We start from the raw sequence: 27356 nt of genomic DNA, 5'->3' as shown, positions 1-27356 counted from the left end.
GACATAGACGGTTTGATGGTGACACAGAGGGTTTAAGCTTCACAGAGATGGTTTTAGGCTATAGCATAGGTCAAAAGGGCCTACGCTCGGTTTAGAAAAGTGCTAGAAGTTTGTCTATCTATGGGTAAGCAACTTTGACACCATGTTGTATAAGAAAATTGTTGAATAATAAAATCATCCCTTGGTGCATGAGTTTTCCCACATTGGTTTTTGGTTGGTTGTGTTATATTCTTTCCACGACTAACTTACGTAGTGAATTGGGGGGTTTGAGCGGTGGGCAGAGCCCCCCCTTCATTGCATCAATTCCACAGTGGGGGTGTCACATGGGGTTTGAGAGGGGTGGGTAGTGCCCCAGGAAATTTTTTTTGGACCCTATATTAGGTTGGGCAAACCTACATATGGTTTTTTGGTCCATGGTTTGGATGCAATGGCTTTTCAGTCCATGGTATTGGATGCTTCGCATGTATAAATATGTATTGTAACATTGAAAGGAATATAATGAAAAATCAAGCTGGTAGTCCTGGTTTTGGGATCTAGGGGAAAATATTGTTTACTTTCTATGTTAGAGAATTTGTATGCACGTAATCTTTGTATGGGGTTAAAACCTATAGTTTTTTCGACTCACATTAGTCCAAAATAACTGTGTCAATCCATGCATATGTTTGTTTTGATATGTGTAGCAGTATTTATTTCAATTTTTGTTGAAGTAATTTCACAAATAACTTATGATGAAATAAGTAGGAAAAGAAAATCATTTTTTGAAGTAATAGGATTTTCAAACTTAGAGTGGAATTGAAAAACTCCCTTCTCAATCACTTTGTGTGGGCTAGGTCACCCAAATAAAATATAATAATTTATTTAAATGTAAAATTAATTTAATTTAATTTAATTATTTATAAATATTTCAATATATTACAATCTTACATAAAATAAATAAAATATATTATAATTTTTAACATTCAAGTTGTTTTTTAATCAATTATTACATATTTGTAAGCCATCTTCTATATAAAACTTGTGTTTCCAAAATTTTCTATTAATCAAAATTTTTAAAATTATTTTTAGCCTTCTTCTTAACATGTCTTTTTATTTTCCAATTATTGTTTTTGATATAATTTATTTTTTAACATGACAACTTACTTCACAACAATTTTATTACTTAATTTAAAATACAATATTATGTCATATTGAAAAAAATATATTTAAAAATTGGTCGAGAAGGTCATCGAATTTCTTCGTAAATATCAAGATTTATTCCCAACAAAAATCGCAGAGCTAAAAGGGATTCTAGGAAACCTGGGAATCATGAAGATAACATTGAAGTCAAATGTGAAACTAGTTAAGCAAGGACCCTACAGATTGAACCCAAAATATAAAGCAAAGTTCTGTGAAGAACTCGACAAGATGTTGGCAGCACGAATCATTGAACGAGTTGAGGAGTTTGACTGGGTAAGTTTGATGGTTGTGCAGGAGAGGAAACAGAAGGGTGAGATTCGTATCTGCATGGATCTCAAGAAGCTCAATGATGCCTGCATTAACGATCGATTTCCAGCTCCATTTGCAGATGAGGTACCGGAAAATTTGGGGGGGAAGGAAGCCTACTCCTTCACGGATTGGTTCTAAAGATACCACCTAATCAAGATCGTGCGAGAGGATAGAAGTAAAGCAACGTTCGCCACAGAATGGGGTTGCTTTCAGTACACGGTGATGCCCTTTGGACTCAAGAATGCGCCAGTGATATTTTCACGAATAGTGGTAGTGGCATTCAAAGAATTTATACACAAGTTCTTAGAGGTCTATCTTGATGATTGGACCATATTTGGATTGGTTAAAAAGCACGTGGCAAGCTTACGGTTGATGTTGGATACTTGTCGCCGACACCAAATTGTGCTAAACTTAAAGAAGTGTACTTTCCTTGTCCCATTTAGGACCCTACTAGGCCATGTGGTCTGTAAGCAAGGTGTGATGGTGGATCCGACAAAGATCACCATCATACTCAATCTACAAGCACTGCGAAGTGTCAAACAACTACATGCCACACTAGGACACACGGGCTACTACGGAAGTTCATCAAAAGTTATGCCCAGATCACGGCTCTGATGGAACAATTGCTAAAGAAGGATGCTACTTATTGTTGGAATGAGGAATGCAACAAAAGTTTGGAGACACTCAAGAAAAGGATGGCATCAGCCCTTGGTCCGTCCGAAATGGGACGTCAAGTTTCATGTGCATGTCGACGCGTTGTGTATCACCCTGGGGGTGGTACTTAGCTAGGAGCGGAGGGAATTGACCACCCGATTACATTCGCAAGTCATTGGTTGTCAAAAGTTGAGAATAATTACTCCCCTACCAAGCGCGAGGGATTAGCGATGGTATATATGCTTCAAAAAATGTACCACTATCTGCTTGGAGGCCACTTTAAGATGTATACCGATCACTGAGCATTAAAATACCTAGTGAACAAGTGTGTGTTGGGGGGGCGCATTTGTAGATGGTTACTGTTATTCCAAGAGTATGACTTTGAGGTCGTCGTAAAGCTGGGATGTCTAAACGCAAGCCTTGATCACCTGTTCCGAATTGAGACTGGTGAAGAACTCACAAATCTAGAATATGGACTAGTGGATGCACATCTATATGCAGTGCACATAGCGTATGGTCACATTGAGGATATAATCCATTTCTTAACTACAGGAACTATGCCGTAAGTATATTCTATTTAGTAGAAGAAGGAATTAGTGATACGTGCAACAGACTTCACTGTGATTGTAGGAAACTTCTACAAAATGGGCAATGATGAAATATTGCGTAGGTATGTCGTGGAGTTCCAGCGAGGACAGATCCTCGCTGAAGCACATGGGGGAGTTGTCGGTGGACATTATGTAGGTCGCACCATAGCCCTGAAGATTCTTCGTGCACGATTATGGTGGCCCACTTTGCATTAGGATTCGAAAGCATACTCTCGAGCTCGTGCCATATGCCAATGGATAGGGAAACCATTGCGGAGAGATGAAATGCAACTCTAGCCACAGATGACGCTACAACCATTTGAGAAGTGGGAAATTGACTTCGTAGGACCCATTGAGCCACGTGGGAAGATGGGCGCGTGCTATATCATCACTGTGATAGATTATTTGACCTGATGGGAAAAAGCACAGCTGGTTAAGGATTGCACGGCTAAAACAACTACGAAGTTTTTGTTTGAGAATGTATTAACAAGGTTTGGCTATCCCAAAATTCTCATGAGCAATCGAGGAATGCATTTCCTGAATGAAATAATCAGCGCACTCACTGATGAATTCCAAATATATCATCAGCATAGTACACCATACCACCTGCAAGCGAATGGGACCATTAAGGCATTCAACAAAATCTTGAAAACAATGTTGACCAAGGTTTGTAATGAGCGAAAAAATGATTGGGACTTGCGCATCCCTGCTATGCTATGGGCATACCAAATAACGTGCAAGAAGTTGACAAGCAAGACACCTTTTTAGTTAGTCTATGACAAGGTGGCTGTTATGCCTATGGAATATATTGTGCCTAGTTTGTGGATCGCAGCAATCACAGGTATGGCAGACTGCGGGGCTTTGGAGGAAAGGCTCGCACAACTAGAGAAACTAGAGGAGGAATGGTTTTAGGCTCGATTCCATCAAAAAGTACAAAAACAACGTAAGAAAGCATGGCATGATCACCATATCAAGGTGCACACCTTCAAGGAGAATGATCTAGTATTGCTATATGATATTAAGTTCGAAACATTTCCTAGCAAACTCTGAACGCATTGGTTAGGACCATATATCATCAAAGAAGTTACCGATGGGGGTGCGGTTTAGCTTGCCAAACTCAATGGATACCCTATCTTGGGCCAAGCAAATGGCAGTCGCCTAAAGCTCTATACGGGCGGGCCAAGAGCCTAACTAACCATTCGTAGGACAGTGTCACTACTCCAGATAGTTGAAAGAGAGTGCGGGATGATAAAGTAATCTAGGGGAAAGCGACGTGAGTGTGAGGATACGCATTGATCTCGCCCATCACCAAGATCATGGTCATGTGGTCCGAAGTATGCTCCTGCGTTGCTACGGTCAAAGGTGACCATTCATGTCACTATTCATGTCACTATTCATGACAAGATGTCTACATTATGGTGACAAGGAGGAGGTGGCGGGAATTAAGAGAAGGAGTACTAGCCAGATATGGAACAAGCTACCACATATTTTACACGAGGACACTAGAACAAGCAGAAATCAGTGAAATTGAAATTTGAATCACTTATAAATCACCGAGAGGCATTCACGAGGCGAACTACACTTCTGGAAAACATATGCTGGGTATCAATATGGAGCTGTTCATTATCTCTGCACAAGGAATAAGCCCGAGGGTGTTCCTATGGTCGTTGAAGTAGCAAGACTCTCTAAGGAGCATGGTGTTGACAGCTACGGGCATCTCGTAGACTACATCAACAACAGTAGGGGAAGTACTAAAAAAGAAGAGACATGAAGAAGAATTTGTCCGGATGTCGTCACCCCACTCAAGGGCATGCCGACGAACTACAACAATACAGAGAATAGATGGAAAGACAGAGACCATAGGTAGAAACGAAGTTAATAAGTCGTCTCTTACGGACCTTGAGAATTGGAATCTTACGGAAAAGAGCATAGATCTTGCAAAATTGCAACACAAGCTGCCACAGAATGTGTAAAGAGTAGATACGAAGGCTGGAAATGACTGGAGTGGTACAAGAAGGTCCCATATGTGGCTTCCCCGCTAGAGCTAAAATCCTAGGAAGGGTTGTTTTGTGTTAACCGAGCAGAGCAGAATGAGCATTATCGGTCACAAGGATGGGTAGAAACAACAAAGCAGGAGCTCGACGAAGCATTGTAGGAAACAAAAAAGAAGAATTAGGACGACGAGTGTCACTTAGAGGCAAGCAAGTCGCGAAGCCACGACATCGCGTCTTGTCACACCAATAAGTGACTTGGGACAAGTCACGACGATTGTGTTGGGGTACTGTTGGGTAGCGGAGGTCCCGCGTAATAGCTTTGGGTCTCATAGCCTATAAAGTAGGATAAAAATATTGTAAACCTACAAAGTATGCAGAGCGTGAAATGTAAACTGTCAAGTCAAAGGGTTGTTCGGCAAATAAATAATATAAAATAATAGGAATTAAGTAGGTCCGTGGACCATAGGAAGGTATAACTAGAGCACGGCACTATGAGGGAAAGGTAGTTCATTTTGGGTATGATTTTGGATGTGAATGGTAATGGGTTTTTGAAGGAAGCACTCTGAAAGTGTCCGTAAGTCAGAGTCGGGGATTTGGGTTGTGGATAGAGGCTTTATAGCTATGTGCATAGAGGTCTCGAAGAGTATGCAGCTGTGTGCGCACACCCCTACAACTGAGTGCGCGGGGCAGATCTGGATGTATTGGTGATAAGTGGAAATAAACATAAGTTATGTGTTACAAGCTTAATTATCACGAATTTGACTCTATGAATGATTGATATAACTTTTTAATCTATGTGCATATGGTCATGTTATAGATATATGAGAATCTAAGTGTATTCTAAGTAAGTGAACTCGTTAAATCTGTTAAATGTTTGCTTAAAGACCATAACGCGATCATAGAAAGTTAAAATCATTCTTGGTCTGAATGTGCATGAATGCGGAGCGGCACAAGGCTACGGAGTGGCGCGCAATACATCGAGACCACATCCACACATCCCAAGTGTGTGGAAACCTAGTTTCACCACCCTCCCTTGCTACCTCGAGTGAGACTTCATTCTGTCCGGACTCTTGCCGAAAGGGCTAGTAGCTACTGGATTTTCTTCATTAAATAATTCTTCCGAACCTTGGTGAAGCCCATATAATCCAACAATAGTGGCAGCCAACCTTAGTGAAGAGTTTCGAACTTATGTGGAGTTCTTTTGAAAAATATCTCCTCCCAAAATTTTAGAGGCATTGATTCCATGTCTTCTTTGGGGTGGAATAGCCTATTCCAAAAAAGACCTTTAAAACTCATAAATATTAGAGAAGTTGAAAACATCCCTTTTCAAAAGGAAGGACCTTTCCTCCTTTAAAAAAAACCTTTAAAACTCCTAACTATTAGACAACTTGAAAACCTCCCTTTCCAATCACTTTGTGTGGGCTAGGTCACCCAAATAAGATATAATAATGTATTTAAATGTAAAATTAATTTAATTTAATTTAATTTAATTATTTAAGAATATTTCAATATATTACCATCTTACATAAAATAAATAAAATATATTATAATTTTTAACACTCACTTGTTTTTTAATCAATTATTACATGTTTGAAAAACATCTTCTATATCAAACTAGTGTTTCCAAAATTTTCTATTAATCAAAATTTCTAAAATTATTTTTAGCCTTCTTCTTAAGATGTCTTTTTATTTTCCCATTATTGTTTTTGATATAATTTATTTTTTAAAATGGAAACTTACTTCACAAAAATTTTATTAATTAATTTAAAATACAATATTATGTTATATTAAAAAATATATATTTAAAATTTATTTAAAACACATGCATATTATAAATATATATTTTTTATAAAATGTTTTTGAATAATATGCCCCAAATAAATGGGTTTATGTTGGGACTCAAACCCACCCACATAGCTAAAAACTTGATTGTTCACTAAACAACATTAACTCAAATCCATTTATTTTCAAAAATTAAATTAAAATTTTACACTAACAAAATGTGTTTTTAGACATGATGGTGTTAATTGTAACCATCATGAGAAACGTAATTTTAATTTAATGTAAACAATTTTATGAAAAAATTAAATATCCCAATTACAACTCAACAAGGCAAAGAATTTTAAAAACTTGTGCAAAATTCTGAGTGAAAAATAACTTTACCAACATATATATATATATAGATATAGATATAGATATAGATATAATTATAATTTTAACATAAATAAAATACAAGAATTAAGTTAATGTAAAAATAATCCAGTTTTAATCATTTAAAATAATATAATCATAATTTTTTTAATTAAATTCATAAACACTTTGACATTTTACAATAATTTTCTAGTAAATCACATACTTATAAAGCTTCATTATTAAATAAATGTTTCAAAATTTTCTTTAAATGATTTTTATCAAATCAATTATATATATATATATATATATATATATATATATATATATATATATATATAATGGTTTTATTAAACTAATTCTTTATATTATTGAAATCTTTTTAACTTCAGTTTTAGAGTTTTTACTATTGTTTTTTAAAAGTAATTAGTTTATGAATTATTTGGGAGATATAACATGATAAAAATTAAAGAATGTAAAAAAATATAATGGTGATGATGATAATAATGGTTAAGTTTGACAATACTCAATCTGCTGATTTATAAGATTCACAAGGATCAATGTACTCTATTAAACTTAAGTAAACTAAAGAATTACCTAAATTCTTTAATATTTTAAGAAACAACTAAAAATAATTTCATAATAATTGAAAACAAAAAAATTATAACAAAATTAATTTCATAATAATTAAAGATGAAAAATTTGTATAAAAAAATCTAACAGTAATTTCATAATTGATCAAATCTAATAAAAATAAATAAAATTATATATCTATATTAAAAAAAAAATCAGCACTCTATTAAAACCACTTGAAATAACAACTCTTTATACTCTTCAAAAACCACTTGAAATAACAGCTCTTGATAATATTCAAAACAACAAACCTGAAATTGAAATTGTGTTCCCATGTTATTAATGCAAGTTGGGAGCAGCTTACTTCACAACAATTTTATTAATTAATTTACAATGCAATATTATGTTATATTGAAAAATATAATATTTAAAAATTATTTAAAACTCATACATATTATAAATATATATTTTTTATAAATGTTTTTGAAAAATAGGCCAGGAATAAATGGATTTATGTTGGGACTTAAACCCACCCACATAGCTAGGAAAGTGATTTTTCACTAAACAACTTTAACTCAAATCCATTTATTTTCAAAAATTAAATTAAAATTTTATACTAGCAAAATGTGTTTTTACACATGATGGTGTTAATTGTCACCATCATGAAGATAGAATTTTAATTTAATGTAAACAATTTTATGAAAAAATTAAATATCCCGATCAGAAGTCAGCATGGTAAAGAATTTTAAAAAGTTTGCAAAATTTTATGAGTGGAAAGTAACTTTAGCAACATATATATATTATTTTTAAATTAACTAAATTCTGAAAATAATAAAATACAAGAATTTAGTTGATGTAAAAATAATTCAGTTTTAGTTATTTAAAACAATAAAATCATAATATTTTTAATTAAATCTATTAGCACTTTAACATTTTACAATTCTAGTAAATCACATACTCATAAAGCTTTGTCATTATTAAATAAATGTTTTCAAAACTTTCTTTAAATGATTTTTTATCAAATCAATTTTTTATTATATATAATGTATTTATTAAACCAAATCTTTATATTATTGAAGTCTTTTTAAACTTCAGTTTTAGATTGTTTGAGACTGTTTTTTTGAAGTAATTATTTTTAAAATTATCTGTGAGATATAATATGATAAAAATTAACAAGTTATTATTTAATTATTATCTGTGAGATATAATATGATAAAAATTAAAGAAAGTAAAAAAATATAATAGCTATGATGATGATCATAATTAAGTTTGACAAAGATCAACATGATTTATAAAATTTACAACCATCAATGTACTTTATTAAACATGAATAAAATAAAGAATTAAGAAATTCTTTAATATTTTAAGAAACAATTAAAAATAATTTGATAATAATGAAAGACAAAAAATTTATAATAAGATAATTTCATAATAATTAAAGATGAAAATTTATATAGAAAATTTAACAGTAAATTCATAATTGAACAAATCTAATAACAATAAATAAAATTATATATCCATATTTCAAAAGAATCTGCACTCCATCAAAATCATTTGAACAATAATTTTTTTAAAGAAAAAATTCTATAATTATATTAAAAAAAAAACTATATATCCATATTCCAAAATAAATCCACACTCCATTAAAACCACTAGAAATAACAGCTCTTTATACTGTTCAAAACCACTTGAAATAACAGCTCTTTATACTGTTCAAAATAACAACCTGAAATTGAAATTGTTTTTCCATGTTTTCGGGGGAAGGAATCCTTGCTGAAAGAGCAACATATACAACCGAATCTGTACACCAAATATGCTGGGGAGCAGCCAAACCGAATCTGTACAATATGCTACAGAGCTAGCAACTCGCTCTGTGCAACATGTCAACATTTTTCAATCTTTAAGAGAACACAACATCATTTACGACCAAAATTTATAACAATGTATACTAAATACGTATATAACAATGGCAAATAAATTCCCAAGACTGAAATTAGAGTTCAATTCTAGTCATTGAAATTGAACTTGTATCTACAATACGTATATATTTTTCACATGAAATATAGAGCATTTTATTTGTAATAAATAAATAATTTTCATAACGAAGCATATAAATGAACCATAATTTTATTTGTAATAAATAAATAATTTTCATAACGAACCATATATGTGCTCTGCTCTTACTTTAGGCTGCCTCACCAACCTGCAAAAACAAACACACACTGAAAACATACTCTCTTCAGAGATAGAAAATCTAGGAAGAAAAAAAAAAATTCTACACATTAGCGTCTCAGAGCTTTACTCGTGTCCCGGATGCTTCTCTCTCTTGCTCTGACTTTGTCCATGAGATACTGTTGTATTCGAGCTCCGAGAAGATTGAATCTATCCTCTCTTCTGGGCGCCATCACTCTGAAAACACTTAGTCCGCAGAGTGAGTGAATAGTGCAAGCAATCACAAAATAGCAAACTCATCATGCATGGTGTGTATATGTTGGTGGTCCCGCTCCAATGACTGATGACCAGAAAATTGCTGCATATTTTAGTGAGAGGTCATGGATGATATTATATTGCAAGGGTAGGTGATATTGTTTTTATTATCTAGATCAATGAGGAAAAAGAACAAATCTTAGCAATGCAATGCCTCTTGATGGTAATATCTTTGAGGGAAGAAATTAGTATTGGCCTAAGCAAACCCAATACCCCACCTTAATTCAGTTGTTGGAGGTCTTACACTAGTGTGGTTGGAGGAGCTGAGGGACTTTATCAGTGTTTATGTTAGCTATGGTTGATTGAAGAAACAGAATTCAAGTTATTGCAAGTTTATAATGTGCTTTTACACAACCAAAGACCAGAATCAAAAAGTTGCCTAAGAAACACTCAATACTATGGGCTGATTTAAATGATTGGCCACTAGACAAAATATATATATATATATATATATATATACAATTGGTTTGAGAGGAAGAAAGTATGAATATTGAGAAACAATAGTATACAATACCGACAGCTTACCTTAAAAAAAGACAACAAATGTGAATGTTGAGTGATAAAGAATATCAATTTTGAGGGGAAGGTAAGAGAAAAAATACAAAATAGAGAGAAAATCATATTAGGATGAGGATAATGGTTGAGGATAAATTTGAGAATAAAGAGCATATAATCAGATTGTTGATAGCAGAATAGTTGAAGTTAAAGTGAAATGAGTAGTAAGGTTTATATCAGATTGATCAAAGACTAAATAGTTGTAGAGTTTATTAATGTAAAGGTTTGAAATCAAATTGTTGTAGAGTGTAGAGATTAGACCACAAAGTTGATTGAATCAATAGAAGACAAAATGCAAATTAGATACCAATAATTGGATTGGAATTCCCTCCCCCAAAACTTTAAGAGAGGATTGATGTGTAGTGCACTTAAGGGGGTCTTGCAAAATATTGAAAGGGGATTGGTACTAGTGAGTGGTAATCTAATCCAACTCAAAGGTTAACTAGAGATCCATATCGAACTCAAAGGTTCATGGGTTTCTTGAGATCTCACAATTTTAGAAAACTAGATTATGGAATGTCAAAGGGCCATTATTTTTATGCCTACTCCTTGAGTCATAACTTAAGCTACATAATTCTTTTAGGTCATTTCTATGCCTACTGCTTGATTCATAAATTAAAATACATAATTCTTTTAGGATGAGATCAAAGTGTTAAGTTATTTTGATTTTAAGTGGATCTAAGTTGGGATGTTGGTCCAAACTATTTTAGTGAGGGTGGGAAATGAAAAGCTTCTAATATTCTAACTAAGCTTCTTAATTCCCTAGATCACATTGAGCACAAGGGAAAGAGCATAGAAAGAACTAGAATAAATTCAAGTGTGTGATGTGAGGTGAGTGAAAAATGACAAGTATGAATCATAAATTTTGGTATGTTGCAAATAAGTGCATATCAAATGATCCATTACTATAGAAACCATTATACTATGTGAAATTGTAAGTTGCAAGAATTAAAAAGATACACATAAGAAGTGATGCTTAGATTCCCCTAAAAAAACCCAGGGGACTTAATATTTGTTGCCAAGGAAAGAAAAATGGTTCCCACAATTCATTCTAATTTCCCCAAAGAGCATACTTCAAAAAGTGAGGATGCCACTTCAAATTCCAAACTAAAATTGATTTAATAGAACTTTAAAGCCATCCACATAGAAAAATAGAAAAAATATTTGTTTTATTAGAGTGGATATTAATGATGACCAAACAACTTAAAGAAGCTAAACTAAAAGGCAAAAATATTTACTAGTTATTGGATGGCACTCTAGTTAGTAACTAAAGAAAAACTTACAAATTGATTAAAAAAGTACAACCCAATAATTATTAGACTAGAAATCATGGGGTTCCTGTAGTGGTTCAAAATGTGCTACAAAAACCATGCATTTGTTTCTTTAAAGACCATGTGGTTTGGAGCATAATTAAATAAGGACTTTTTTTTAATGAAAGGCCAAACTAAGGCACTTAAATGTTTAGAAAAGGTTAAAAACTAACAAATAAATGAAAATGATAAAGAGAGAAATCTATTAAACAATAGATATTAGAGAAAATTGTTAGACTTTTTAGTGCATTCCCTTTAGCCAAAAACTTTTTTATTGAAAAGAAAATCTGAAAATATACTTCCATTCCTGAAATATAAACAAAGTCAATGTACTTCTAAGTAGAATGAAATATATTACCTCTATAAATGTAGTTCACATTCCTTAGCTTCTCTTCCTGCATTTGTATGGGCTCCTTTGTTGTGAAGTATGTGGAAAGAAAATTGTAGAGAAAAGTGGAATAATAAGTGTAGAAAAACTCGTTATTTATAATACAAATTCTAGATTAGATTTGACATGGTCAAATGATAAAATATTTGTTGGACCAAATCTATATTTAACTAATTTAGATATTTTATTACTATTTCCTAGAGGAAAAGGTCAAAAAAATGATCAATAACCTTTATTTACATAACTAGCTAAAAATTTAATAATTATTTAGTTAATTAAGCGCTCTTGGGGTCTTGCTAGTCTCCCTTGCTCTGTTTAAAATATTCCTTTAGGGGTTGATTGATCAGCCTTGATACTACTTTTATCAAATAGCCCCATATTTATATTTGATATTTAAATTAATTTATTAACCCAAAATTCAATAAAAATTAAATAAAAATTAAATTAAATTAAATTTAAATTAGTCAAATAAATGCACTTTTATCAAAACAACTGTATATATATTTTATATTTAAAGTAATTTATTAACACAAGAGTTAATAAAATTTAAATTAAATAAGTAAACTTATAATTAAAAAGTAATTTTAAAATTTAAATGAGTTACACCCCATTAATGACACACACAACCCATATTTTACCCTTCATTAAAATTATTCTCGATATTATAACTTCTATAGAATAAGATATTAATTTTATTTTTAATATCTAATATACCTTTGGGTCACTTGGGAACCATCGCAGAAATTATATTATTAAAAAACTTGTTGTTGCCTAGTCACACTTGTATCTCTTTTGAATTTTAAAGGATTTTAATCGGGTTACACATTATAATATGGAAATTCAATGTTAACATTTTAAAATCAAATTATGTCTACATGAAATGGTGAAATGAGATAGAAATAATTATTAAATAATGATTTAATAGATTATTACCATTACAATGTTTACAAGATTAAGGCATAATAGATAATTGATTTATGGAATTTCTCCTATGTAAACACAAAATGAGAATTTTTATTTAATTATTTTCACTTTAATGTGTAGAAATATGAGAATGCCATAAACTTATTTTATTTATGGGTTATTCTAAAGGGGTTAAATAGAAATAACTTAGGAAAAATAGTTTTTAGGGGATTTCTTAATGTGAAAGTGGCCTTTAATGTGGAAAACCCATACTACATGGTGTATTTCTATCAACTTAGTGAATTATGTATAGGTGATTACTTTTAAGGCCATACAAGAATTAGTAAAAAACAAAGAAAACAAATAATGAAGTAATGTTCAACCATGAATGAATAATAAAATATACTAAACATGAAAAGAAATTAAATCAAATGGGAAGTAGAAAATGGTTTATTATTATTGATAGAAGATAATACTCTTAATAGAGGGACACAATAAAAGATCTATGAGTAGTGGACACTTTAAAATTTCCCAAAGGAGGTTCCTCTTCTTCTCCATTTGTCGGTGGTCTCTCTCCCAAAGAATCTTTGAAGCTCACAAATTGTGTGGCTCTAGGTTTGAAAAAGCTATGTTATAATTGAGAGGCAATTTCATTAGTATAACATTTCCCATACTTGTTCAAATGGTTCCCAATTCTATGGTATTTATAGGATCTAGCAATAGTTATCTCCATATTGGTCTATTGGTAGACTTTGATTCTAGTGTGGGTTTCCCTTGCTTGGAAGAAACATGGGTAGTCCTTTCGGGATCTTGAAATCCTTCAAGTGTATAGAGGCTTAGGGTTGGGCCTTCTAATTTGTGTACTTCCATCCTAACATAAATCCTCATGGTTTCTTGTGCCATTTACCCTTGAAATTTCATGTTCTATGGATCTATATGGTTATCCAAGAAAAACTCGAAAAACTCACATGTATACATGAAATTTTTAAAGAATGACTTTGTGTGGATTAATTAATAAATGATTAATGGTTGTTAATAAAATACATTAGGGTGAATGATTAATAACATTACGAACATTATTTTTACTTGATTTTTGGAAATAACTAGCACATTTTTACATACCATTTTTATGTTAGTAACACTATGCTTTATTATAGGCATGATAGCCTAACTCTCAACATAACGTTTCTTTTTAGACATGGAATAATAATGTGAAATGATGGATCTTTTTTTTTAATTGTTGATTCATAATGATGATACCCAATTCCATTAGAACCAAAAGATAGACTGTATTCTTTCTACTAGCCTCATGGCTCTCTAGTAATCCCATGTAACTCCCTCTAAACACATCCCCATGTTGATATTTATTTCAATAGATAATGGTAGAGGAACTTTGGAAAATAATAAAATAATATTGTTTTTTTCTTTTTCCGCGCTTGATACCCCTAATCTCCCCTTACATTCCTCTCTTGTGGAATCATATCCCTCCACATTATTTTGATTATTTTTTGGAGATGATGTGTTTTAACTAATAGCTTTAGATATAAAATAATTACATTGCTTTGGTATCGACCTCTTGTTTGAATATCAAGCTTTTCATATATACATTTGAATTATAGTTCTTGCGGTCAAAGTTGGGGTGTTACTATGACTAATGAGCTTGAGTATCACAACAATAATGTTGAGACTCCCAAGTCTACCAACTTTAATTGTCAATGTGGGCCTCATACAAAATTAATAGGTGGCACACTATGTGAAGTTCTACTCTTAAGAAATGGACCACATCAAGGCATACAAAGACCACTCTTTCAACTAGATCAAGGAAGGGAATTTCATGAAAAGAGAGAGAGTTCTACTCTCATTGCACGAATGGAAATATATTCTACGTACAAAAATGAAAATGTTATTCATCCAAATGTCAAGACTAACTCTAGTTGCGGGAAGATAAAGATTGTGTTAATTGGAGAAACAGGAAATACTAACCTATGTGCAAAATGTAAACCCTATACTACTTGAATAAATCTAAATCTTTAGTCTAATTGCATAATGTGAAAAAGTTTCTTTGAAAAGGAAATTAATCTATCATCAAGAGTGCTTGAAACTAAAACCCTAAGAAAGCATGAATTCAAGAATCACGTCTAATCTATATTGCATTGATGAATCATCCATTTTATCGATGTTTTGAAAGAAACATATCTTACGTGAGAGAGTTCATACAAATTTCATAAGAATACCACCATTACTTTTCAAATTTGTAAATTTGTCCTATGAGCGTAATTGCAAAATTATACTTGTAGTGAAAAAATGGTAGGTCTAAAATGCTCTTTAGTCCTCCCCAATAATGAGTTTATAGTATGGGGGTCATTATTCAAGCCTAAAAGACAAAAATATAGCTTTTAGAGAAATTATGTCAATTTTTGGCATTTGTACATGATGTTATATGACACTTACATGATTGCTACACGATGCTACATGATTTCCCTGTTTTGCTACATGATTGGATCTCTTAGCATCTTGAGGGTGGAAAAGGTGTTATGAAGGTGAGAAATTGTAGATAAGGTTTTATGAGGGTTCTATTAGTCCTTGTCCAATCCTTATACCTCTAAGAGGCGCATCTTACACAAAAGAAAATGCTCACAGTGTCCTTCAATGTCGTTTGACTCGGTGAATTTTGAGGTCAATGTGAGATGAATAGGAAGAGTTTGATGATGATAAGAGAGATATAGGATGAGTATTCCAATCATGAAAGCCAATGATAGTACCTATAGACCAATAATAAATCCCTTTTTGTACTTGTAAAAATGCAAAACTAAGGATCAAATTACAACAAAATGAACTTGACAAGAAAGAATGAGTTGAATTTTATGAAATAAACCATGAATGGATGAGTTGAATTTTATTTAGATAAGAGTCTGTCTATATTGTAATATGCATCTCGCCTACATACATGAAATCTTGAAGAGGAAGTGATTTAACTCCAAGATATGTAGAATCAAAGTATGTAAGAGAGAAATGATCTAAAGACTAACAATATGTAAAAGAAAGTTGTGACACCATTCTCCCACATCTACCCGTGTAACCGACCAATCAGGGTAAACATGTGATGAGAGGTTACTATGATATGATTCAACCACCTAGGTGACCTCAAGGAAATGGAATCGATAGAAACACATCAAACATACCTTCCACATCAGCAACAACACTCCCAAGAGCCATTCCAAACACTAAGGTATATGCCCCTAGGTCCCACTTAGTTTCTAAGTTATTAAACCTCTTGGAGCTCCCATGTAATGGGCATGAGTGTGCCCAAAGAGCTTTGGATGCTCCCACAAGCCCGCATGCCTACATCTAGGGACTATTTCGAGCAAACATTTGTGAGAGTCAATGGAATTTAAGGCAATTTTCAAGCCCATAATTCTCATCACTCCCCAAAACTTTCTCTAGCTTTCATAATACATTAAAAACATGATGACAAGACTAATAAACCAAAAACTAACTCTAGGAGTATGCCTCAACATTCCTAACCAGTGCTGACATTTTGTCAAACACTTGGCACCAATGCAATCTACACGTCTAGGATATAAGATAATATGAATGAGTGAAAACTCTTATGAGACGTGACAAGAAGGGTCACCACCTTCTCCTTTGAACTATTATGACATCAATTAGTTCTTGCATCCATCATTTTAACAAGTACATGTAAATAAATGAAATAACCATGACATGAACGAGTCAATTAAGAATTCTTATAACCACCATAAAACCATGAAAATAACAATGAGATAACAACCATTAAATCCACATATGAGTAAGTAGAAAAGCAAGAGAACTTATCCTTTATTAAAGATAGGAAAATCTGACAAGGTTCAAGACTTCGAGGTACCATCGTATTGTAGACATGGCTAAACCAAATATTTCTTTCATCCAATCAACCATGTGATATATTCCAAGCATGAACGTGGAATCTCATAAACTCATCAATAGAAACAATTCAGGGTTTCGAGAGGCCAACCACCTCAACCCATCAAACAATGATTCCACCTCATGTTTGGACACCATAAGAACCATCATCATATTGGTCTCTACGCAAGCCTTCGAGGACTCTAGACCATTTGTTCCACCCAAGGCTTTAGGACTTGTAACTCAACCCAGAGCTTATACTCGGCTCGAGATCATTTTTCCAACCAAGGCTCCAAGACTAGTAACTCAAACCACCAAGGACTTGAGAGTGTTTGTCCAACCAAGGATCCATGACTAGTAACTCAAACTAAGTTGTTACAGGGCTCCATAGCATTTTTCCAACCAAGGCTCGAGGAGCAAGTAACTCAATTCAAGATAAGGAAACATAAGAACCAACTAGAAAAATAAATAAATGAACCCACAACACCATCGTTATCTATGAAATAGAAATTCTAGGTAAATCCACTATCAATCCAGGAAATCCTCCACGAAAATGACAAATCATGACCAATAAGCCACATCCATGACCCATGCATGCCAAAACTAGTGAGGAAAACATAAATCCAACTTGGTACCTAGAACCAACACTTGTTGTAGGTGTAGATCACGATGTCCTCTTGTAATTTCCCACTCTTAATTTTCCTTCTTGCTTGGAAAATCTAAGTTTACCACACTCTCTAAGAGTGCTCCAAGAAAACTCTAAGTGTCCAACAGTATGAGAGAGAGAATACAGGGAGCACTCCAAAACTGAACTCACAAAAGTATACAATGACCAAGCATGCCCACTGATCCTTAAAAGCCTTTTTTTTAATGAGGCCTCTATTTTCTTCAATTTCCAATATTTTCCTTCATTTTCCTCCTCAGAAGCAACCAATGACTTTGACCTTCCTTTTCTCCTAATTTCCATTCTTTCATAAATAAATGTCAAATGATATGATTTTCGAGTTCAAGGCATTTTCCATTGCCTTTGCCAATTTACTCTAGCCATAATAAACTCATTGAACATTGACTACAATGTTTTCCCCACCATTCAGCTTGGAGTACATGTCACATGATCATGGTCTTATATATTTTTACACGTATTTTTAACTAGGGTTGTTATAGAACCCTCCCCCTTGGCGGAAAACCATCCTCGGTGTTCAATGACACATATAACTAGTAGGACCACTAGGAACAAAACATTCTTCCCATGGATATTTATAACAAAACTTGTTGCAGTATTTACAATGACCATGTGCTAAAACATGACAAATATACCATTTACTGGAGCTTTATAACATAGCTCATTATGATATTTACATTCACCACATCTACACATACACATTTTCTTCACCCAGCAAATAACCATATGGTCTGTGGAGCTTTACAAACCATCTCATAAGAGTATTTACAATAATACTCACATATACAGATATGCACTTTTTATCATCTAACAAGTATAATGATATGATGCCTACATCCAAAACAAGGGAATCCAAAGGCTCACACATCCACCCTTAAAGTAATAACCAGATTCACCTACTTCCTAAGAAGTCCAAAATCCACTTCGAGGTCAAATATGCATCTAATGTCTAGCACTACAATATAACACCACTTTTCCTCTCACTGAATAGTTACCAACTCGTTGTTCCAAGGCACGCTCCCAATGTGTATCTCATTCCATATATATATGTTTATGACAAAAATAAATCGATCCTTGACCTTCCCTTATCTGCTACACAGTCCCTCGGGAAATTTGGTCAGCCCCTTGTGTGAAGCCACACTCTTTCCAAGTTCCACTAGCACCCACATCTCGACCATTCCATCCATTGGCAAGGATTCCTTACATTGAAAGCTACACAAACCAAGGCATATCCCTACCTTAAAACCATCATACTTTTCATATCATGCTCATGGAAATCAATTGACACTATTAGGTAACAACATTCCCCCATGGCCTTTCTCTTGAATACATTAGCAACATATTACTACATGTTTGATCTCCTTTTGTTGTTGTTTCTAATGCTTGGCATCAGTTTCAACCACCCAACTCAACATTTCATGTTTTCCTGTACCAAGCACCTAATTTTTATTAGATTCAAAATAAATTGAAATAACTTCAAATCATACCTCATTGGTATCTCGTCAACAAGGTACACTTCCAATTATGTTCGCTTCATGTCACAACAAGTCAAACTAGCATCTTTGACCAAATCAACATTTATGAAAATATCAAATGAGGTTAGCTAAAAACACAACCATCATAGTTCAAAATCATGCATCACATGAAATCATCATAAACCATAATCATAGATCACATGTAATCAACATAGATGAGATTCATAAATCACATACATAATAAAACTGAACTAATATGATGATACATATCCTTTAATCAATCTTTAGCTTCTACCTTTTTCTTTATTCCATGCGCGCACCATATCTATTGCCACACCTAATAATACCTAGTTCCTTCTCATCAACCATGTGCACATATCTATAGTGTTCATCACACCCATATAACCACATAGGTCACACAACACCATGCAATACATGCACTTACACCTGACCTACTGTTAGCTACCTATACCAATAGGTTTCATTTTTCATGATTGGCATGGGAAGGGCCAATATGATCTACTTTTGGGATGCAAAGATCTCATATTCTGATGGAAAACACACATTTGTATTTAGTTGATGCTGCCCTATCTCCCAATGGGTGATCCAACAGCTTAAACTGGGTCAGGCCATGTTTCAATTTTTTGTTATAGATTAGAGAAAGAAGTCTGTCCAAACAGTTCAATCTTGGCAGACAAAGCAGTTAGGTAGAAAAAGAAGGTTCCCAACTGTTTAATCTCGGACCCTGGAAGCAATAAGGGTAGCCTTAGATAGAAAATCAAAAGAAAATCCAAAGCAAAAGAAAAAGGCACATAAGGGTCTGCAAGCCTAAGTGCACCCTCCATGAAGAAACAAAAAATGCTAGGCAAGTAGATGGGTAGGTAGATGGGGTTGCAGAAATGTCAATTATTTCAACTAAACCCTGCTGGTCTAGCATAAAGGAACATCAGTGGATAGAGAAGCTCCTCTTCTCCATCATGTTGCAGCAAAGCAAAGGAGCATGACTAACTCCCTTTTCTCCCCTTTCACATTCATTACTAACATCCCTTCATGAGTTGTGTTCATGAAAGAATTTAAGGTTTGATGTTGGTTTTTATTCCTTTGAAAGCCACATTTCTTGTCTAAAAATTCTTTTCATTTTGATCTACTCCCTAAGCTAAGTTGTTTCTATATAAACTTAGTGACATCACTCCTCATTTACCTCCCCCTTCATATTAACCCCTAACTTCTTATTATCTAAATCCCCTATGTTCCCCTTTTCCCTACTATTGTAACACCATGGTGTATAAACCCCAAAACATGTATAATATCCCCTCTTGTTAGCACTATAGCTAAATAAATTTGTTAAAGGGAGACATTAGTCCACCAGGGACTATGGTCAACCCTGTCATGGGATTACTCTAGCCTCTGGTTGGAGTAATAACCTCCACCTAATCCATCCTCTCCCCTCTTTGCAAAAAAATTCATAAAAGGCCCCTTTCCCTCTGCTTAAACCTAATCATAACCCTTGTTCCCCCCTACAGATTAATTCAAAAACTCAAAAAACCCACAGCAACCCTTTAATCCAAAGTCCCGCCTCCCAAATATTAAATTAAATATTTAAATACACGGGCGGGACCCAACCCAAAGCTGTGCAGTTGACCAACTTTACCCGCCAACCGTTGATCGTCCGCCGCCCCCGATCCAACGGTGGGCGGTCAATCTTGGATCCTGACCTGCCTCCCTTTAACGTCTGGGGAATGGCGGTATTGGGGGCCGTACCCAGGACGCGTGGCATGCGCTGGGGTTGTTCGGAGCCCCCCTCCCCGATACCACCTATCACCAAAGGTGGTGCGGGGAGACCACTTACCGCCTCCCTGATACCGCCCATCCGGCGCACGTCACCCTCACGTCATCCTGACGTCGTGTCACCTCCGCCCGCCCCCGCGCCCCGTGGCCCTCCACGTAGCCCTGCCACTGCATCCGCCCGCCACCGTGTCCAACCACGCTGGACTCCAGCTCAGCGTCCACGTCACCCTCCGTACCCGGGCCCGCCGTGACGTCATGCTGATGTCATTGGCGGAAAAGGCGCCAATGACCCGTTTTGTCCAATTTTGTCGTTAAAAATGCCCAAACTAGCCGTTTATTGCCATTTTCACATGAAAACGACGCAGCCATTGTCAACTTGTTCACCGTGAAATTGCCTCCGAGCCATCAAATTCAAAGTCGCGGCCGCCATCACTTGTCAATCCAGCTGCAGTGAGCTCCCCTTGCTCGGCCCGAAGACCTTCAGTGCTATTTTATCCAGGTATTCATCGCGAGTTCCTTATTTCGTCCCCATGCTTGCCATTAATCTGCAAATTCTCCACTAAGCATCGCTAAAATCCTAAATTACACACTGTCTACTACTGAATTGACAATTAAATCAACCTACATTGCCCCAGCTCCAAGAATTTGACACTCTAACCATAATTCATGGCTTGAAATTTGCAAATTTAGCCCCGAGTTGCTCGGCATTGTTCCCTTTTGCCAGGTGGAAGCCAAGTCTGCATGTCACCAAATTGAAGCTAGCTCACCCTCTGCAATCATCCCCATCAATTCACAATCCCTATGAATTTACCACAAAACTGCAGAGACAAGTCTGCCAAGCCTGCTTAATTCCACTTTGAAGATAATTTCAAGCATTATTTACAGTTAGCCAGTCACTTAAGCTCCGAAGAACCTTGCAAACCATTGCACTCACCTTGTTCAAAATCAGATTACACAATGGCTGCTCCTGCACCCTCAGCCCTCAGTGTTGCTCCCTTAAATGCACCTAACAAAGACCTGGAGTCCTTGCCTCTTGCTGACAGGGACTACCTCATTGAAGACTTTGTGGGTAATAGGGACTTTCTGCAGACCTTCAGGCAATTAAGAGATGACTACTTGAATGGTCAGGATACATATGGGATATGGGAGTCAAATCTGCCATACTACTGTCTCCCCTCTGTCAATGTTTTTCCTGAGATTATTCGCCTATGTGCTAAAAACTATGATGTGCAGCAAAGAGCTATTAAGTCTCCATCTGGGAGCATCCTCTTTCACATTAATCCTGAAACCATCAATAAGATGGTCCACTTTGATCAAACTAAGTTGTTGTTCCCATTTTCCATGAATTATCTGCTGGACACTAGTACCAAGATGACCAGTGAGGATATTCAGAAGGTCACCAGGACATTTATGAGACCTGAATGCCAGCCCACAGGGCCACCTCCCTATCTCGATGTCTATTTTACTGAGGTAGGAAGACTGTTGCTAGACATGATTGCTTATGTATTGGGATACAGAACCAGTGAGCATGTGGATGAAACAATGCTGGTATTGCTAGCTGCTTACAGCCCAGGCCAACCCCCTGCCCGCAAATATAACTTTGCCAAGTTCATAGCTAACAAGATTCATGATCAGCTGTGTAAAGTAGATAGACAGGGTGTCTTCAAGTACTCATCCTATATCTACCACCTTTTCATGTACTATCAGTCTGAGGTTTTTCCATGCTACATCAAAAAGCTGGATTATAAAGGGGAAAGAAGATCTGTTGTCTTCTAGACATCTGTCTATCACAAAGTCCAAAATTCACCCTATTCCTATTGTGAATTTATTGACCAATTTGTATACCCTGTCTCTTGCTTGTTGATGAGGTCCCCTCCTCCCAGAATATCAACTGAAATACAGAAAGTCCTGCAGCTCTCCAAGAATTACAAAATAGGTGATTGGTACCTATATGAGGAGCATACAGTCATCAGAGTCTATGGCTGTGAGCTCTGTCCATACAGGCTCCCAAAATATGTGCCTATGAGGATATTTGCCTTGGAGTATTATAGGCAGTTAATTCAATCTGACCTCACTCACTTTCACAGCTCCAAAAAGAAAGCCCATCTCAAGTTCAAGCACCAGGTGGGCCCCTTCATCATGAATAAAAAAGAAGGATGGGAAGATGCTGACCTAATCCTCAGAAACCAATACAAGCTATCACACAGCTTCCGGTGGGTCCCTTACGACCCTGAAGGCTTCATTACTGCTAGAAGAGTCAAGTACATGCTATTAGGTTATAAGCATTGCAAATATCCACATATTGAAAATATGCCAACCAGCAAGAATGGCAGCAGGATACTTTAATTGAAAAATCAACTGAAGAAGAGACAATGTTAAAGAATGTCAAGGAACTGGAAAAGACTCCTGACCTAGATTCTGTGCAGCAAGTACCCTTCAAACGGCCGCACTCAGCAGGAGAAGGGACCTCGGCCTCAAAGACTGCACCAGCCACACAGGCACCTTTTACAGCAGCACCAGCTACAAACAAAGGGAAAGGAATAATGGGTGCTGAAGAAGAAACTGTGAAAGAAAAGCCTGCCCCTTCAAGTGAGCAGCAACAAGGGCAGCAACCAGGGCAGCCACAAGAGCAGACTCCCCCTCCACAAACTAAGCCGCAAATAGCTCGAATTATGCAGACCCCAGCACAGGAGGAGAGGGGTACAAAAAGAGACAGAGAAGAGTCCACTCCTGCTAGTGGATCCTCCCAACAACCCCAGACCAAAAGGCCAAGGGTTGATTCCCCAGAGGTAGAAGACATCACTGAAGAAGTCCTTGACAGTTCAAGGAAAGACAGGGAGGGCAGCCAGCATACAGGTACAAGCTCCTTTCAGCAGGAGCAAGGATTACAACTTGGTTTGGAGGTGTCCTCCTCCTCTCAGCAGAGCAAGAAGCCCAAAAGCACTAAGGCTTCTTTCAAGCAAATTAAGGCACAGAATGACTTACTGAGGGTGGAAGTTTATAAACAATTTCTTAATGCAACACCAGCCCAAAAAGAAAGGCTAATGTCTGTATATGACATTCAAGAGGAGAAAATGATCCTCAGCTATTTCAAACCTACAGTGCCCAATCAAAAATCAGCGGCAGATTATGTGAAGACAAGGGTGGAGGTCCTAGCCAAAGACATCCATCCCATGGACCAAATTGAACTCCACAAGCAGGCAGGAGAAATGGTCTATGCAACCTTGGTAGACAGGGCAACCATGGCCCATGAGCTGAAAGAATCACTAAAAAATACCAACACTCAGTTGGATTTTGAAAGAATGTCCTCCCTAGCCAAAGACAACAGAATAAAATCACTTGAGGACATTATTATCGACCTAGGACATGATCCTAGTGATCCAAAGGGTGTAAAGGCCCTTATGAAGAAAAAAGAAGATGACCTCAATGCATTAAAGAAGAGGTTGAAGCTGCTACCCACAGAGCACCCTCAAACAGCAGAGCTACAAAAGGAAAAGCAGGTCGATGAGCAACTGGACCTCATAATGCAGCTAAACGAGAAGGTCCTCGATTTGGAGAAAGAGCTTGAAGGGGCATTACAAGATAATCAGGGAGAATCTACATCCCAAGCTCCTCCAACTACTTCAACAACAACAACAACTACAGGGGCAGCAGTAGCTCCCACAACAGAAGCAGCAGCAACAACAACAGCTCCAGATTCCAGCACAAGCGTAGAAGAATTCACTAAGGCCATCAAAGAAATGGAGCTCCAGGCAAATGAGATAAAAAAGGCCAAGGAAAAATTGGCAGAACTGGATGCCAAGTATGATAAATCAAAAGTGACTGTAGCAGAGCAAGGCAGAGAAATAAAGGCCCTAAAAGAAAAGATAAAGGCCTTAGAGAAAGAGCTAAATCTGGAGAGTGCCATGGCTGAGATAAAAAGAATTCTATGGGCCAAAATTGGCCAATCCATCACTCAACAATGGAGGTCAATCAAAACTATACATGGATTTAATTGGCCAAGCACAGACAGAAATTCAGAGGGCCAAAGCAGTACTGGGAGACAAACCTGAACAGGCAAACAGAATGATAGATTTTTTGAACAGGCAAGAAAAGGAGGAACTAGCAGCCATCGGCATTGTCAACAGAACAGAGGCTATCCTCACAGCTAAAAAGGTGCCAACTCTCAGAAATTATGTACAAACTATGGAGAGGAAGTGTTACGAAATACAGGTTGATGTGGAGGAGTATAAAGTCAAAATGGCAGTACTGCAAGCAAAGGGACTGCCCAGCCTACTAAGGGGTGCAGGAAGACTGATCTCCCGAGATCAATTTACCAACAGGATGGCAACTTATATTGAAAATCAAATCACTGCATCTGGCAGTACATCTGAGGAAACAGGGCCTCCAACAGGACAGAGCCTATACGACAAACTTGAAGGCCTGTTTTTTATTGAAAATGAGGTAAATCACCTTTTTGAAACTCCTCCAAACTTTTACAGATATACAGAGGCCGTCAAAACTTTGATAAAGATTAGAAGACATCAACTGCCCAAGGAGGATTGGTGGCAGGCAATGCTTCAAATTCTGCCACGATAGCACCAGTTGCTCAGTCATTGCCAGCTCCAATTAACTAGAAGACAAAAAGCAGAAAAAGTTAGCATTTAAGGCAGCTGAAAGGCGACTAAGCACATGGAGAACGACAGCTAGCCCAAAGGATAAGAAGATACGCGGATTTTTGGACAGCGTACCCTCAACCAACTCCAACAGCCACCAAGTCAACAGTTTCTGACTATTTTGGACAGCTAAAGCACTGAAGAGTTATTACAGCATTAAATTTCTCAGCTACAAGGCTCCAAGAGTTGGCATAACATTAATGAGCCATTAACTCATTTCTTTGATATTTTTCTTATGTAAATTTTGTATATAAACCCCCCTTAGCAACGCATAAGGGGTTGGTGATTTTCACTCTGAGGCAAATCTATTGTACACTTTCAGATTATCTAATACAAAGGGCTGGACCACCTTAGTGATTTCCTGGAACTTTCATGTGTTGCTGATGACATACGTGCTGTTGCAGAATTCTTGTGCTGTCTAATGGAATAATAAGTTTCCTTAATCTCTGTTTTGTCTTCTTATGTTATCAACTCATGCTCATGTTTCACTAAATCTAGCAATAGGGAAAAGGGATAGTGCAGGATATGTTTGGTTACACCCTGTGCTCAATCTTTTATTGCTGTAAATGTTTTCTTCAGAATTAACTATGGACATGAATTCTTAAATGCTCATGTTTTTCATTAATTCTATAATGTGAATGTTGTCTAGAAATTCTTCACTGCTTCTAAATAATATTCTCACTTCTTTTGCATATCAGTTTATTGGAAGATTCTTAACTGCCTTTCATGAACTGGACACATCACACTCAATCACAATTTCAAAGCATTGCTTCTCAGACACTTATCCGGCTCTGCAACATCACTACTGTATCAACACAGCACACCAAACTACTAAAGGACCACTGACTCCATGCCCAATGGCCTAGAACATATTAGTGAACACATATATATCATGATTGAAACCATCACCCAACCAAGTCCAAAAACAAACCTTGAGCATCATAGCTAGCCTAAAATTCTTCTCAAAACAGAGACAAACCATAAAGAGAGAGCCCTCTCTGATTGCAGTTTGGCTAGAAGCTGTAATCCAAAGATTGGTTAGTGGTTACCCCGGCCGTATTCCCTTGGGAGTCAAAGGGAACAACCTGGGTGTTAACATAATTGGCGACTCCACTGGGGAGTTCCTCAGGATTTTCTAATTTCTGTACATTTCTTAAAGCTGCTCCAATAAATTTTCATACTAGCTTTAAGATATACACAGTCACTCCAAAATCTTGTCTGGCCCTTGTAGACACAAAAATATCTCAAAAAACATACTCAAAAACAAGTTCAGAAGCTGGCTCCCAAGAAGAATCCGCGATATACAAGGTCAAATCCTGACCCCAATCCTCCAACTGTTTTTGAAAATCCTAATACAATCCCTAAGATCATTAGGAAGCAGCAGGGACAGGAAACTCTTGCTGATTCAAGTCCTGAGACAGCTCATCCAAACCCTGTTCCAACTCCAATCAAGGTTCTATTTCGGTCTACCCTTGATTCCCCCAGTTCACCATCCACATCTCAAAGCCCTTCTTTCACACCTCCATCCACTGCACATATTCCCTTGACCAACACTCTAGTTTCTACCGTTCCCACTACCCCTGTTGTACCAGTCGTTCATGCTATCCCAGTCATCCCTCTCAATCCTATAAATCCTGCAAATATGGCTAACAGATATGCACCCCTGCAGTTGCCTGCTAATGCTGCAGCTCTACCTCAAGATTACCAATCCAAGATTTCATATTTTGACTCCACTGGCCCTTTCAGAGCAATTCAGCATGCCAGAAGGATGCAAGACCATTTTGAGAACT

This window comes from Pinus tabuliformis, chromosome X (genome assembly GCF_031772625.1).
Source record: "Pinus tabuliformis cultivar Carrire ecotype Pingquan chromosome X, CPIR1, whole genome shotgun sequence".
Taxonomy (NCBI): domain Eukaryota; kingdom Viridiplantae; phylum Streptophyta; class Pinopsida; order Pinales; family Pinaceae; genus Pinus; species Pinus tabuliformis.
This window is presented reverse-complemented; position numbering follows the sequence as displayed.